Raw genomic sequence first — 14,771 nt, forward strand, 5'->3', positions numbered from 1 at the left:
AAAAGTAACTGAGAGGAGAGGAGGGGACAACACAGGAAAATATAAAAGGAGATAAAGAATACACTAGGAAAAATAAAATCTCATCATAAAAAGCTCACAGTAAACATTAAGATTTAATGCTTGACACAGGTTTATATATATATAAACTTTTTTTTTTTTTTTTGGAAGATAAAAACACTGAAAACATTGTCCTTTTAAGAACTGAAAACATCCTCCTCAATCCAAAAAGACCACTTCGCTGCAAAATCTGTACTTCTACAGCTTTCTGATCTCAGACAAATACATTTAAAAAACACACCATTTACACATTTACACCACTAAAATGTTACATTTTGTAGGCTACTCTAAAATGCCACTTAAATTTGGAAACAAGAGTAAAAGTCCATTCACACCAAGAACGATAACTATAAAGATCATAATTATATTAGCGTTCACACCAGTAGACGATTGTTTTGTTCATTCTAAGCAAGTGCTGCTCCAGCTCTTTAAAGCAGGATGGATTCTGATTGGCTGTCAAAGTTTTTTTTTTTTTTCATTCAACAGCTGAAAAAGTCATTCCAAAAGTGATTCCATCAGTATCGTTTCTCTGTGCCGTTATCGTTATAGTTGTGTAGTAGTAGTGTGGACTTTGCTATTCTTTAATATTTAGAATGATTTTTATAACTATCTTTGTCATTGTCATTATGTTGGGGGTGCAGATTATGTCAGGCCCACCAGAATGGGGAGTTGCAAATCACCACTTAGAACCATTTTTGTTTATTTTTGTATATTATATACAAGAACACATTTGAACTATTAATAGTGCACTAAAATTTAAATCTGTAAATTATAGAAAGCCATAAGTGAAAGTGATGTCATTCTCTCATCACTTTAAAAGACAGCACATGGAATTAACAATGCAAAGAACATGATGGATGGAAAGAGGCCCTTGTCGGGTTCCCCAAAGGTGAAGGTCAAACCTTGCGCTTTGCCTGGCTGTGTGTAGCACCTGCTCCTCTGCAAATCCTTATGATGATCCCAATTTTAACAAAATAGCAGTTTGCGCAATATATTTCAGCATGGAATCACATTATATATTTGGCACAACAAACAGGAAAGAAAAATAATAATTCAATAATAATTAATTAAATGCCCTCTTTAACAAAAATTCTGAAATAAAATACAAATTACTACTTAGTCTACTACTATACACTAATAATAAATGTTTTGACCACTTTTATAGAAATCCAACCATATTTGAAAAGAAAAAATATAAATATAATGACACAGTGTCATTCACACAAACACTAACACAAACATATGTTAACATACATGACATTAAAAAAAAAAAGCAATAAACATTCATTTAACAACATTAATAACATTTAAAAACTAAGAAGAAAATACATCAAATGTGAAGTGTCACTCAGGGAATTCTGGGAATGCTCCATTAATTAATTTTTACCATAGCACGTTTACAGTCTTTTTACCATTAAAATCACATATATGTATGTATACATATACATATATATATATACTCAAAATAAACTCACACATATACTCACACATAAACATGCTGTTACTGAATTGAGGTGCTACAAGAATTATTTTAGATATATTAATATACAGTATTATTATCAAGATTATTTAAAAAGAAAATTATCTTGTTATTCCTCTTTGTGTGTGTCTTTGACTTTGAGTGTATGTCGTAGTCTTATTATATTTCACTTATTTCCCCCCCCCCTGGCTGCCAATAAAGTCTCCTCCTCCTCCTGTTCAGTAATGGTTTGTTATTGGCCTGTTGCGTTTTTGAGCATGGTGTCTATTGATCCAGTCATTTGATTGAATTAAGGGTCCTGTGTGGGGAAAAAATAATCTCTATGGCTCATACTAGACAGCTGACATTCATACCCAAAGCGCTGGTCACTGGAAGAAGAACTGCAGGATTCTGGACATGTCTTAAATTACAGCAGGAGTGTGATGTGAGTAAAGATGATGTTTTGTTAAGATTGCAGTGTGAAGAAGTGACACATCCAAAAGAAAAATCAGTCACACTTTAGATTAGGGTCCAATTCTCACTATCAACTAAATATTAACTACGCCTTTTGCCTCAATAAACTCCTAATGCGGCTTATTAATAGTAAGGTAGTTGTTAGGTTTAGGTATTGGGAAGGATTAAGGGATGTAGAATAAGGTCGTGCAGAATAAAAGGCATTAGTATGTGCTTTATAAGTACTAATATACAGCTAATATCCTAATTAAATGCATGCTAATAAGCAACTAGTTAATAGTGAGAATTGGACCCTAAACTAAAGTGTTACCAGAAAATCTGTCTGTGTACAATTGACTACTTCACTATTTGATCAGAAATAATAATAAAAAAAGACTCTTTCAGACTATGAGAGCAAACAGCAAGAGAAGATGAGAAATACAGGAGCAATGAAAGATAGAGATGTCAATAGATAGAGAGAGCATCTGAAAGGCCAGAAAGGAAGACAGTGTGTGCTCACTGGTAATTCATGACCTGATGATGTTTTCATTGCCATTGATGAGTTCAGTAAAGAAAGTGTGATTGAAAAGAAAAAGGTGTGGTGACATTTATTGGTAAGGGACTGCAACCGTTTACACTGATCAGTTTCACACAGTGATCTAATGGTCTTTTCCAAGAATTCATTAGACACATGAATACACATGTCCAGATGTTCATATTTCATAACTGAATGTTTGAAAACCCTTGTTTAAGCCCAAATGCTGTACGTGAGCTTAAAGGTGGAATTAGTTGTTGTTTTTTCTCTGAATGAAAAAATACTTGGTAACACTTTATTTTACAGTGTCCTTGTTACATATGTTACATGTACTTACCATGTAGCTATAACAGTAAATTATGCATACATGCAACTAACCCTCAATCAAAATCCTTATCCTACCCTAAAGTAAGAACATGTAGTTAGTTATTATTACTCAGTACTTACATATATAATTACTAATTAATATTAAATTAAATTAAATTAAATTAAATTAAATTAATACATTAATATAATTACACTGTAACAATGACACCTTAAAATAAAGTGTAACCAAATACTTTCTGTTTGTTCAGCCAATGAAAGTGTTCAGGAAACCTTTTTGAAATCAGTATTTTTGCAATTCAGCTTTACTTAAATATAAATGCTTATATCTGTCCATGTACTATCAAAAAAAAACAAACAAAAAAAAAAAAAAAACCTTTCTAATAAGGTCGGTAAGATTTTTGAAGGTGTTCTCTTCTGCTCACCAAAGCTGCATTTATTTGATCAAAAATACAATGAAGCAGTAATATTGTAAAATATTATTACAAATTCAAAATAACACTTTTTATGTAATTCCTGTTATGGCAAAGCTGAATTTTCAGCATCATTACTCCAGTCTTAAGTCTCACAAGATCCTTCAGAAATCAGTCTATTATATTTGGAGCATGTCTTATTATTATCTATGCTGGAAACTGCTACTTAATGTTTCTTTAAGAAGCCAAGATTCTTTGATGAACAAAAATGTATCTGAAACCTTTGTAAAATTATAAATGTCCTTACTGTCACTTTTGATCTATTTAATGCATCCTTGCTGAATAAAAGTATTTTCTTTCCCAAGAAAATCTTCATGACCCCAAACTTTTGAACAGAAGTGTACAGTATATACTATTTATATATAAATAAAAAAGCAAACCTAAGTGATACTAAATCAAAAGTGCAGTCCTCTTAATAATTTGATTGATTTGACCAAGTCTTTTAGAGCAAGACACTTGTAAGAAGTGATGAGTGTGAAAGCAAACTCAGAAGGAATGGAGTGATAGGACACAAGTGATGCATGTTTATTTAGCCTTTGATCTGTGTGCTGTTAGGAGCTCAGCGCTGCGAGAGAAAGAAAGCAAGAGGACTCATATCTCCACCTACTGAAGATTACGCATTAACCATCCGCACTAGAAGGGGTCTCAAATGGATTCGCTCACATTCATGTTTGTCATGGCAACCAAATAAAGTGCGCAAGACAAAAAGATTGGAGACTTTTTTAAGAGCTAATGGTTGAGAAACAAACTAACAAATAAATAAATAAGAAAAAGTATAGCGCTTGAGAGGAACAAATGAACAGATCACTTTTAGTACTCATAGGACTATTTGGGGGAAAAAAAGCGTATGACAAGTAAGCAGAATAGTTAACATTATATACACAGACAGTCCTAATGTCTTTGACTGCTTCCCTGCATCCTTCCTGACTGCTGCCTTATCAAAGAGCTCCTTTCAGAGCAGGACTGAGGTACAGAGAATGGCCAGAGAGGGAGACCCAGACACAGTTTGGCTTTTGTCAGAGTTGATTTGAAGTCACAACTGCTTGTACTAAATGTTGTGCTTAATAGACAAATGTTCACATAATAAAATAGGCTGATTAACAGAACAGAAGGTGAGATGCACATAATAATATAATAATAATAATAAGTTTATTTTATATAGCGCCTTTCTCAAACCCAAGGTCGCTTTACATAGTAGGAAGGCAAGGAAACACAACAACAACAACAACCAAAACAATACAACAAGACAAGTTATCTATATGAAGTTATGAGTTAGGTGTGGAGAAGTGATCGTTAAACAAAAAGGTCTTGAGATGTGCTTTAAAGAGGGAAAGAGAAGTACAGTCTCGAAGAGGTTGTGGGAGGCGGTTCCAGAGTTTGGGGGCCAAGGCACTGAAGGACCTGCCACCCAGGGTGGAGAGTCTGGAGCGGGGGATAGCCAAGAGATTTTGGTCAGAGGATCTGAGTGAGCGGGAAGGAGTGTAAGGGATCAGGAGGTCACGGATGTAGGGGGGAGCAAGGTTGTGGAGTGCTTTGAAGGTGAGTAGTAATACTTTGTATTTGATCCGGGACGGAACCGGTAGCCAGTGGAGTTGGTGGAGAATAGGGGTGATATGTGCTGATCGTCTGGTATGGGTGAGGAGCCTGGCTGCTGAGTTTTGAATATATTGTAGCCTTTGAAGTGATTTAGCAGGGAGACCAAGGAAAAGTGAGTTGCAGTAGTCTAGACGGGACATAATAAAGGAGTTAACCAAAATCTGAGCATCACTAACAGAGAGGAAGGGTTGGAGGCGAGCAATGTTGCGGAGGTGAAAGAAGGCAGTCTTAGTGAGTGATTTGTGCACAGGACAGAGCACAAATTAAGCAGAAGGTCAGAAAGACATGAATAGTGTCTGTGAAGTGAATAGAGTAATGGAGAATTCAAGTTTTAAAAAAAACAACTCCTGACACCTCACGTATCACTTGATTTCATTTCTAAAGGAAGATGAAATGCTTTCATTTTATGAATAAAAACATATTGGGCCCTATTTTAAAGATCTAAGCCCATGGTCTAAAGCGGATGGCGCAAGTGTACTTAGGGCTTGTACAAATCCACTTTTGCTAGTTTAACGACGGGAAAAATGGTTGGCATACTCGTCTAAAAGGGTTGTTCCTGTTCTCTTAATGAGTAATGGGTGTGTTTTGGGCATAGCGCGCAATAAAACAATCAGTCTCATCTCCCATTCCCTTTAAAAGCCAGTTGCGCTCGAGGATTCGCTGGTTACATGGCAAAATTTGCATGCGGAAAAACTAAACGCTTCTCTAGCGAGGAAACGGATCTGTTCGTGCACGAGGTTAAAGCACACAAGCAGACCATGTACGGGACAAAGTGTATGCGCGTTGTGGACCCGGCTATACGTGCTCTTTAAATAATAATACAAATATTGCGCCATTGACTTTAGACCAGGTTTCAGTTGGTCAATGGCGCAATCTGTTTCAGTTGCCGCAAAATAGCAACGCGCCAACAATGCGCCAGAACACACCTCGTTTTCAGACCAGCACGCCCATGGGCGCACAAATGAGCGCAAATGCATTTGCTCTTTAGGAGCAGGACATGAAAATGAAAACTGCGTCAGGCTGAAACTGGCATAACACACTTGCGTCGCGCCTGGCACTGCATTGCGCCGGTTGTATGATAGGGCCCAATGAGTTCAATCACAAATACACTAGAAATTGGTATAGGGATTATTCAGTAATACCTTAACTTTGATTTTAACAAAGAGAACTGTAAGCATCAAGAGGGATGTGAACATTGAGGGGGTGTCTATATCTGTGACAGTTTGTGCATTTATGTGTTTGTGTATACTTGAATGTTTGTGTAAGGGCAATCCAAATGGAAGCAAGGAGAACAGGACTGACTAAGAAATACTTCCTTGACCCAAGCAGAATATATGGCAGCCGCCAATATAAGCACAAACACTATTTATCCTGTCAAAGCAAGACAATTTTGCTCAAGCTGAAAGATTTTTACAGATTGAAAGAAGCTATTTGGAGGGCACGCTTTTTTAAAATAGAAAGCTAAATGTAAGATATTAGCAGCTGCACTGCCTCTGTGCTCTCTCTGTGCTTTGAAATGGATAGATAGATGAAAGTGATGGGGAAGACAGGCTGGCCTCACCTCCTGCACTCTGGGAAGGCCCAGTGTGAGTAATACATCCACTCCAACTATTCATTCTCCTCTGCTCAGTCCTCACACACTTGCACAGAGCAGATAGTAGAGTAATATTGTATTATAATATATGTAATATATTTTAAAATGCAATTTATTCTTGTGTTGGCAAAACTGAATTTTCAGCATCATTACTCCAGTCACACATGATCCTTCAGAAATCAGTCTAATATGATGATTTGCTTCTCAAGAAACATGTATTATTATTATTTGGGAACTTGTCACTTTTGATCAATTTAATGCATTCTTGTTGAATAAAAGGGTTTTTTTTGGGTTTTTTTTTATTAGTATACATTTACACACACATCTCCATATAGAGAGCCCAAGTCCCTCCCCTCCGCTTCCGGCTCATGGGACCTTATTTCGGAAAAAATATGTATGGTAGTCAATGGCGAGAGACAACTTATCTTTTTATTCCGTCTGAACTGTGGCCTGAATTACACATATGATGTTTGTCAATTTAAAAGATAATTATGAAAGTCAAGAAAGGCGCAGTTTGTCATAAAACAGAAGAGTAACATTTAGTTTTATGTGAAAATCGCTCAATGAACTACATCTCTTCTCTCGTCTCGCACTATATGTACATCACCGTCCGTTGCTCGTATGTGTGCAGTCTGGTACAAAACACTCAGGCATGACGGCGTAACGTTACGATTATAACGTAAGACTATAGAAAAAATGACAGACGTTAGCTTCAGTAAAGTTAGCTTCATTCATTGAGAGAAAAGGTATGACGTCACATGTGCGCCTTTTGGGTTTGTAGTCTTTGTAATTATAGTCTTATACCTCAACAATTTTACATCAAACTGCGACTTTCTTGACTTTAAAATGTATCTTTTAAATTGACAAACATTATATGTGTAATTCAGGGCACAATTCAAACGAGATCAAAATATTTGTTGTCACTCGCCATTGACTACCATACAATATTTTTCCGAATTAAGGTCCCATGGTGGTCCAGCGGAAGGGGAGGGACTTAGGCTCTCTATTGTATTGAAAATATAACCAAATATACTTGAAACTGAACAAAGACATTTGCTTTACTGTTTCAACCCCCTCTTTCTTACCACAAGGGCCATTTGGAATTCCTAAAGACGAAGAGTGTAAAGGGAAGAGGACAGGGAAGTCTGGGCATCTCTGCTTAGACTGTTGCCCCCGCGACCCGGCCTCGGATAAGCGGAAGAAGATACAAAGAGGTGTTGATAGCGATCAGGACCTGTAGGCCAAGATGTGTGTACTTTGGGGGTCCAGTGGTCACACCTTTAGTACGGTGGGGGAAGTTGTAACTATCTGATTGGTCAGTTTGAATGTCTCACATTTGGGGTGCAGTCACATGGTCAAGGAAAAGATAAAATAATTTTACAACCGTTGCTCTGTCTCTTTTATTCTCTGGCGCTCACCTTCTTGTGTATACTTCTCACCTTCGCTGAGGCTTCTGTGCACTGTCTCTTCTTTTTCTCTGGGTGCCTTTCTTGGGGCACTCTTACTTTGCCTCCTCTTTTCTTTGGAAAGTCATACGGGTTTAGAACGACATAACAACTAATTATTGGGCGAACTAGTCTCAAAAATGCCAGCAGGTTTGACACATGCTACTGTACATGGCATGTGACACATTTTCCCTGAACTCGACAACATCACTGTGACTCTCCAACTGTTATTTTTTTGTTCTCCATTTTCCATTTATTCTTTCTTTATCTACGACTGTTCTCAAAAGACTGCTGCTGCTGCCTAATAATTGAATTTATTCATTATACCTCTGCAACTTTTAAAAGCCACATTGATTGTAAAGCTGGACTTCACCCGGGAGGAGGTCAAGATTCTGTTTTCCACACCAGGGTGACACCAATTATATTTTTTATTCACTTTTATTACTTTCAGAGGCTGGATGGTGTGCATACTCAAATTGGTTTCATCAGAAAGGTTTATTCAAGGAGAGCATGCTGTTTTTGTCTTTTTCTTCCTTTGCTGAAGAAACACCAAGGCCACAGACAACAGAGTCTCTATAAGCACCAATGAATCATTGGTTTGTGCCAAGAGAAATAATAAATAATAGTGGCTTTGCCATCCCTTTGTCCCTCACCTGCCGGTGAGGGAATGTGGAGCTGTCACTGGGTTCTTCTGGTCTGTCATCCCTCTGGTTACACTTGCCTAGAAGGCTGTGGTGAATAGTGACACTGCTGCTAGTCATGATTATAGCCACTCTCCCTAGACTCACTGTTAATTTTTACACAGTTTTAAGTCATCTTGGTCTATTTTACTCAAACTGAAATGGCATTGTCAACATAAATAACATTTTAGGTGGTGATAATTTTACAGTTTTTTCCAATTGCTAACACACTAAAAAGACACGCACAGCACAATAATTTAAACTGACGCACAGAGAGCAAAACTTCTTCTTAAATCTCCAAAAGTCTAAACACATTTTCTGCTTTACACACATTCTGCAATTCAAAATGGCACTTTTTAAATGCACTGAACACGGTTCTCTGCATAAGACATAACAATCTGACATAAAGTCACATGTTTACCATTTCAAAACACTGCCATTCAAAATGACACTACTTGAGCTAATTGGCGAATACATGTGCCACCTGGCCAAACACCTCAATGCTTAATTGTTAACACTTCAATCTTTTTCAGTTTACTGTTTTTTGTGAGCATATTTTTGTTCAGTCCAATGTAAATATCTGCTGTGCATATTTTGCACTGACTTGTTTAGTGAAGAAAAAAATAAAATAAAAATGTTTCAACACCATGTGTGTTTATCTGCAAATATTTCTGTGCATGTGAACAATCTGAATAATTTTCTACAATTTGAACTATTTTACAGTTTTTCTCGATTGTTTACACACATTTTCTGGTACTTGAGACACAATGACCACAACATGTAACTCATTCACCAACCCCCTGAACCAATTCTGCTAAACTACAAGCACAATTCCTGCTTTACACTCAAATTGCAGTTCTAAAACACACTTTTTTCAAAACACTACACACAATTCTCTGCTTTTGGCACAATTTTCATGCAGAAAATCTCTTGTTTTCACAAGGAACACACTGCCATTCAAATATGCACACTGACTCATCACATGGGCAAACACCCGTCACACAGTTTTACAATTAGCAATCAGAGCTTTAGCATAAAAGGGCAACAGGTGAGCTCTTCAATGGAGCAATGGAGGCCAACATTGGATTTTTTTTTTATTACTGTAACTGTATACAGTAAATTCTTCTGTTGTTTTGTATGTAGACCACTGTATGTACTTTGTGTTGGTTGGGATGTACACTGTGTACAATGTTTTTGTGGGAAAAATAAAATATATTCGTTACCGTGTATTTGTGTGTTCTGAGTATAAAAACAATATTCTCAGATATTTTACAACACACTTATGTATGTACTGTCTGTAGAAAGTGTAACACTGAACAAAAAAAGGCCTAAGTCATTATGATGAATGGAGAAGAAGTGTTTTCCATTCATCTTAGTGTTTTACACTGAGCACATCAGTGTTCAACTGGTTCTTATAAATGTCTATTCATATCATGGTTTGTGTGTGTCATTTGAAAACAAAATACCATTTTGAGAAGAAATAACATTGTTTTGAATGTAAAGTTTCATTTTGCAGGAGAATTGAGGGGTTTTGCCCATTGTGTGTGTGTTTTTTTATTTGTGTGTAGAGTTCTGAGAATATGAGGCATGCTTTCAGAAAATGTGTGTAAACAATCGAGAAAAACTGTAGTATTATAGCAAAGCACACTAAAGATGAGAGTGCTTTTCATAATGCCCAACAGTGTGTAGTTGGTTAGACAAAAACCTGGTAATATGAATGAAGTGTGTGCCATTTCGTGCAAAAGTTTGATTTTGATAATGCTATATGTAGTTTTGGTTGCAGTGCTTCATTTTGCAGGATATATTAGGTATTTTGCAGTTTGGGTGTGTGGTTTTGTGAATTGTGTTAAGTATTTTGATAAAACCAACCTACTTTGTATGTGCGTGTGTGCATGCGTGTTTTTTTCATTTTGCGGGAATATAGATGGGAATATCCAAAATCCTTGTCCTTGTGGGAACATTTTTTGGTCCCCATAAAGAAACCAGCTTATAATTAAAACTAAGTGATGTTTTTTGAAAATGTTAACAAATATTTTCTGTGATGGGTTGATTTAGGGGTGTAAGTGTAAGTGGAAATGATATACAGTTTATACAGTATAAAAATCATTATGTCAATGGAAAATTCCCATAAAACATGAAAACACTATAAATGTTGTGTGTGTCTGTGTCTGTGTTAAAACTGCCCTAGTGTATATTTATTCTGACTAGCATACAACATATAATTCATGTTTACCTTTGCATTCTTCATTGTGCCAATGTAAGTTGCAACATCTGTCATAACAAATGTATTATTAATACAATTTACATTTGCATTATACATCGCAAAATTATTGTTATTATCTTACATAATTTTTTTCTTGTCATATTTTTTCAACAGTATATTTAAACTGCTTAATTATCATTGCGATTCATATTTTGGTCTTGTTATCAATTGTTCTGGTATTTTGATCAAATAATGTTATAAAGCCAAGTGGTCAATTTGAGCAATGACAAAATGGCGTGCCAAAATGGGCAAATATTAGCACTTTATGAAATAGCATATTTGATAAGTCTCTTGTTGAACAGACCTCAAGGAGGACATGGAAGTTAAAGACTCTGAATTCCCCCGTTACTTATTACAGTCAATGTCAACTGACACAGGGGGGAAAACCCATTGAGGATCTTTATTCACTGACGGGGACGCAATTGAATAAACTCTCTTTGAATAGTCAGTCTCTAAAGTTTAGCGATATGAGAACAGTTTTCTCTATTGCCCACTTCTTTTCATGTTAAACACTCCACCCCTCTGCAGTGTGGAGACAGCTGTCAAAATGTGTCTTTAAAGAAATAAATTAATAAATGAAAACTTTTGTGAGTATCTTTTTCTATTCCTCTCTTCTTTGATCTGACCCTGGGGAGGAATCGCAGGACGGTTCCTGTCATCCGGGTGTGGGGAAACAGAGGCTGTCAGACTTCAGGCAGGATCCCAGCTGGGCTGCACTATGCTTGGCCTGGCCCTCACGGAGGGATACTCTGGAAAAATCCCATCTCTCCAGGGAGGGGTGAGAGGTGCACAGACCCAGAGGGAGAGCAGGGAGAGTAGGCGTAGGCGTTCTTGGAGTGAAATCAGCCACACATTCAGACAGGTTCAGGTTAACCTAAACTCCTCTTTGTCATTCTTTGAGATGTGACATCAAATTAAGCCTAAGGTCTGTTTCACACATACATGTCTGCAGCACTTGACCAAGCTTACCTTGTGATTTCACACTCTCATGTTTCTGTGTTCACACTTCAGCTCTAGACATAATTTAATGTAATTCCTAGGTTACCAAATTAAGTTCTTCTTTTAATATTGGTCAACATACTTTCTATGCGTTTATGTTTTCTTTACATGTACTTATGGGATAACTTATAAACAATGCATGTTAAATAATCAAATGGACAAAATGTAAGTGATGGGAATTTCATCTGTGAATTACATAATTTGGGGCCATTCTGCGCTGAAAAGAGCAAGATGTGGGGTAGTGCAATACAAAAAATGCAAGACTTAGAGATATTTGTTAAAACTTAAGCACTTTTCAGAATGTGTGAGATGCTGTAAAAGATGCAAGACGTGAGCACAACAGTCACACACGTCCGTCTAGCATAGTGCATGTTTACACAAACAAACAATGGAAAAGCAGACCAAAAATGTGTTCTGTGTGCACGGTCAAAAAAGAAATAAGTGATGTCTTTATGAGTTAGTCATTGAATCATTCATCCATTTATTCAGAAACATTAAACCTTAGTTTGCTTGCTTCTGTGGAATCCATTTGTACTCAATATGTGTAATATACAAATTAACGGAATTCAGGTGTTGCCTCAGAGCAGCGGTGATAACATTTAGGTCTGTGGTATATGGTTTCCATTGATTTTGATACACTTGAAAACAAAAAGCACTTCCAGTATAAGCAATGGCTGCAAACCATGATGCTTCCACTCCGGAGAAGTGAGAGTGAAAAGCATTATTCTCCCAGAAAACGTATTGATAGAGCAATTACTTTAATTATTTCTATGCGGGATTCAATATTGTAATGCAGTGCTTTTAAAAGTAACAGTCCCCTACACTGTTCAGTTAGCAAACCCTTTTATCCAAAGTGACTTAATATAGCCAAAACCTGGAAGAAAAACAAAAATAGTGCTCTGGTCTGTATGCTAGAAGAGCATATTAGCATCCAACTGGTTTCATTTAACATATAGCCTATAATGGATACAGCACCACCCTGACGCTACTACCGTCAACACTATTAAGCCATTACACGAAGCAGCTTTTCTGTCAATAAAGTCTATATTTGAGCTTTAGAGATGAGAATTAAGAGCCTTTGATTCTTTTCTGCACAAACCATCTACAGTCTATCAGGCATATTTAATGTGCTGCTCAGCATGCCCAGATACTTTTTAACAGGTATTTCTGCACTACTATGGCCTCTGATAACCGTGAATTCATTAATATGTATGTATTCAAATTATAGCTACAATGCCTTGTGGTAATGTCAGTAGTGAAATGTTTGTGGAGTTGTATAATAGCATTTCCGAGACTGTTTCACAAATGACCACACACAGGAGAAAACAGACATTATATTATGGTGCAATATTAGTTGTGTATTTGTTCTGGCCCTCAGGACAGAGACAAGGGAAGACCTCTCCACAACAAAGATGCGCAGAAAACCCAAATGCATTCACAAAGTATGCATGATAAATTAAGAAAGAAAGAAAGACAAAGAAAAACAAGCAAATCATGAGAACCATCGAAGGTAAGGGCTGAAATCACAGCTTGATAAGGCAGCAAGCGCTGCAAGTCTGAATATGCCCGAGAGCATTCTCTCCTCTACACATGTATCATCTTGAAGTCTTCTAAGAAGCGGCTCCCCTGCCATGAGGTTTCAGCAATGTGTCATACTAAGTGAGACTCTGCGCTGAATTTCATATGCAGGCATTTTGGGGACTGCCCTTTTCAGCATTATGAACACAGTCTTACTCCACCCTGGCATCGCCTTTCTCTTTCGCGCTATTACTATTTCGCTCCTGGGCAGTGCTCCGTCCGTTATGATATTAATGAGAAGCGAACAGCTATTTTCTTTTAATCATGAGGAGAGCGGGGAGTGAACAGGACAGCTGTGGGTATTTTTGGGAGGGTCAGAGGAGGCTGACTTTTTCTTCCTCTAGCAGCCAATCGGAGATTATTAACATGCTCCATTTTCAGTCAAATGGAGCAGGTCTGAATAAATGTTTGAGTGTATTATAATAACTGCTGTAACTTTGATGACATGCAGGGAATACGAGGTTTTAGACCAGCCTAGACTCACAACTAGGTGAAGGAACTTAATGATTCCGGCTCTGGTTTTAGTACTTTCAAAGAATAGATATAGGGGGATATCTCAAATAATGAGATCATTTCAATAATAAATCAATTGAAAACTATAGGATTTAGCATCCCCGTGACCCTACAGAGGATAAGTGGTTTGAGAATGGATGGATGGATAAACTGAAAACAATTATTGCAAGAGGTGTGATCACCTACTGCACACACTTTATAAAGTTACCATTACAAAAAAAAAAATTTTTATGGAATATTGCAGTATTTATAATAAATGATTTATCCAAGTGATTTATCGTTATTTTTCTGTTCTTGTGCCCACTCAAAAAAATGATATGTTGGCTTTAATTAACTTTATGTAAACATGTTTCACGTAACTTGGTTACGTTGGATTTATGGATTTAAGTTAATTCATAAGTTAAAACATAAGGTTAATTCAATGCCGTTTAGTTGAATAAGGTTAATTTTGTCCAAAACAATTAAGTTACGTTCAATTATCCTAAAATGAATATTTTTTACATTCAACCAAAACAAATAATCCAGTTTCATTATGAGTTTATTCAATTAATACATTCACTTTTTCTTTTTTACAATTTTGTTTACATCTTTACAAACATTTCCAACGTGAACATGTACAAAATATTTACTTTGTAAAGACTGCCTTCACTTTTCAAGAAAAATAATTGTTAATTAAATAATAAATAATTAAAAATAAAAGCATGTTGCCTTTAAGTGAAAGGATTTATCAAATAGCCCACTTATAAATGTGTTCTGCAAAAAAAGCAGCAAACAATTTATCAGTTGTTAAAAACAAGACTAT

The sequence above is a fragment of the Rutilus rutilus genome, assembly GCF_951802725.1.
Source record: "Rutilus rutilus genome assembly, chromosome: 1".
Classification (NCBI taxonomy): Eukaryota; Metazoa; Chordata; class Actinopteri; order Cypriniformes; family Leuciscidae; genus Rutilus; species Rutilus rutilus.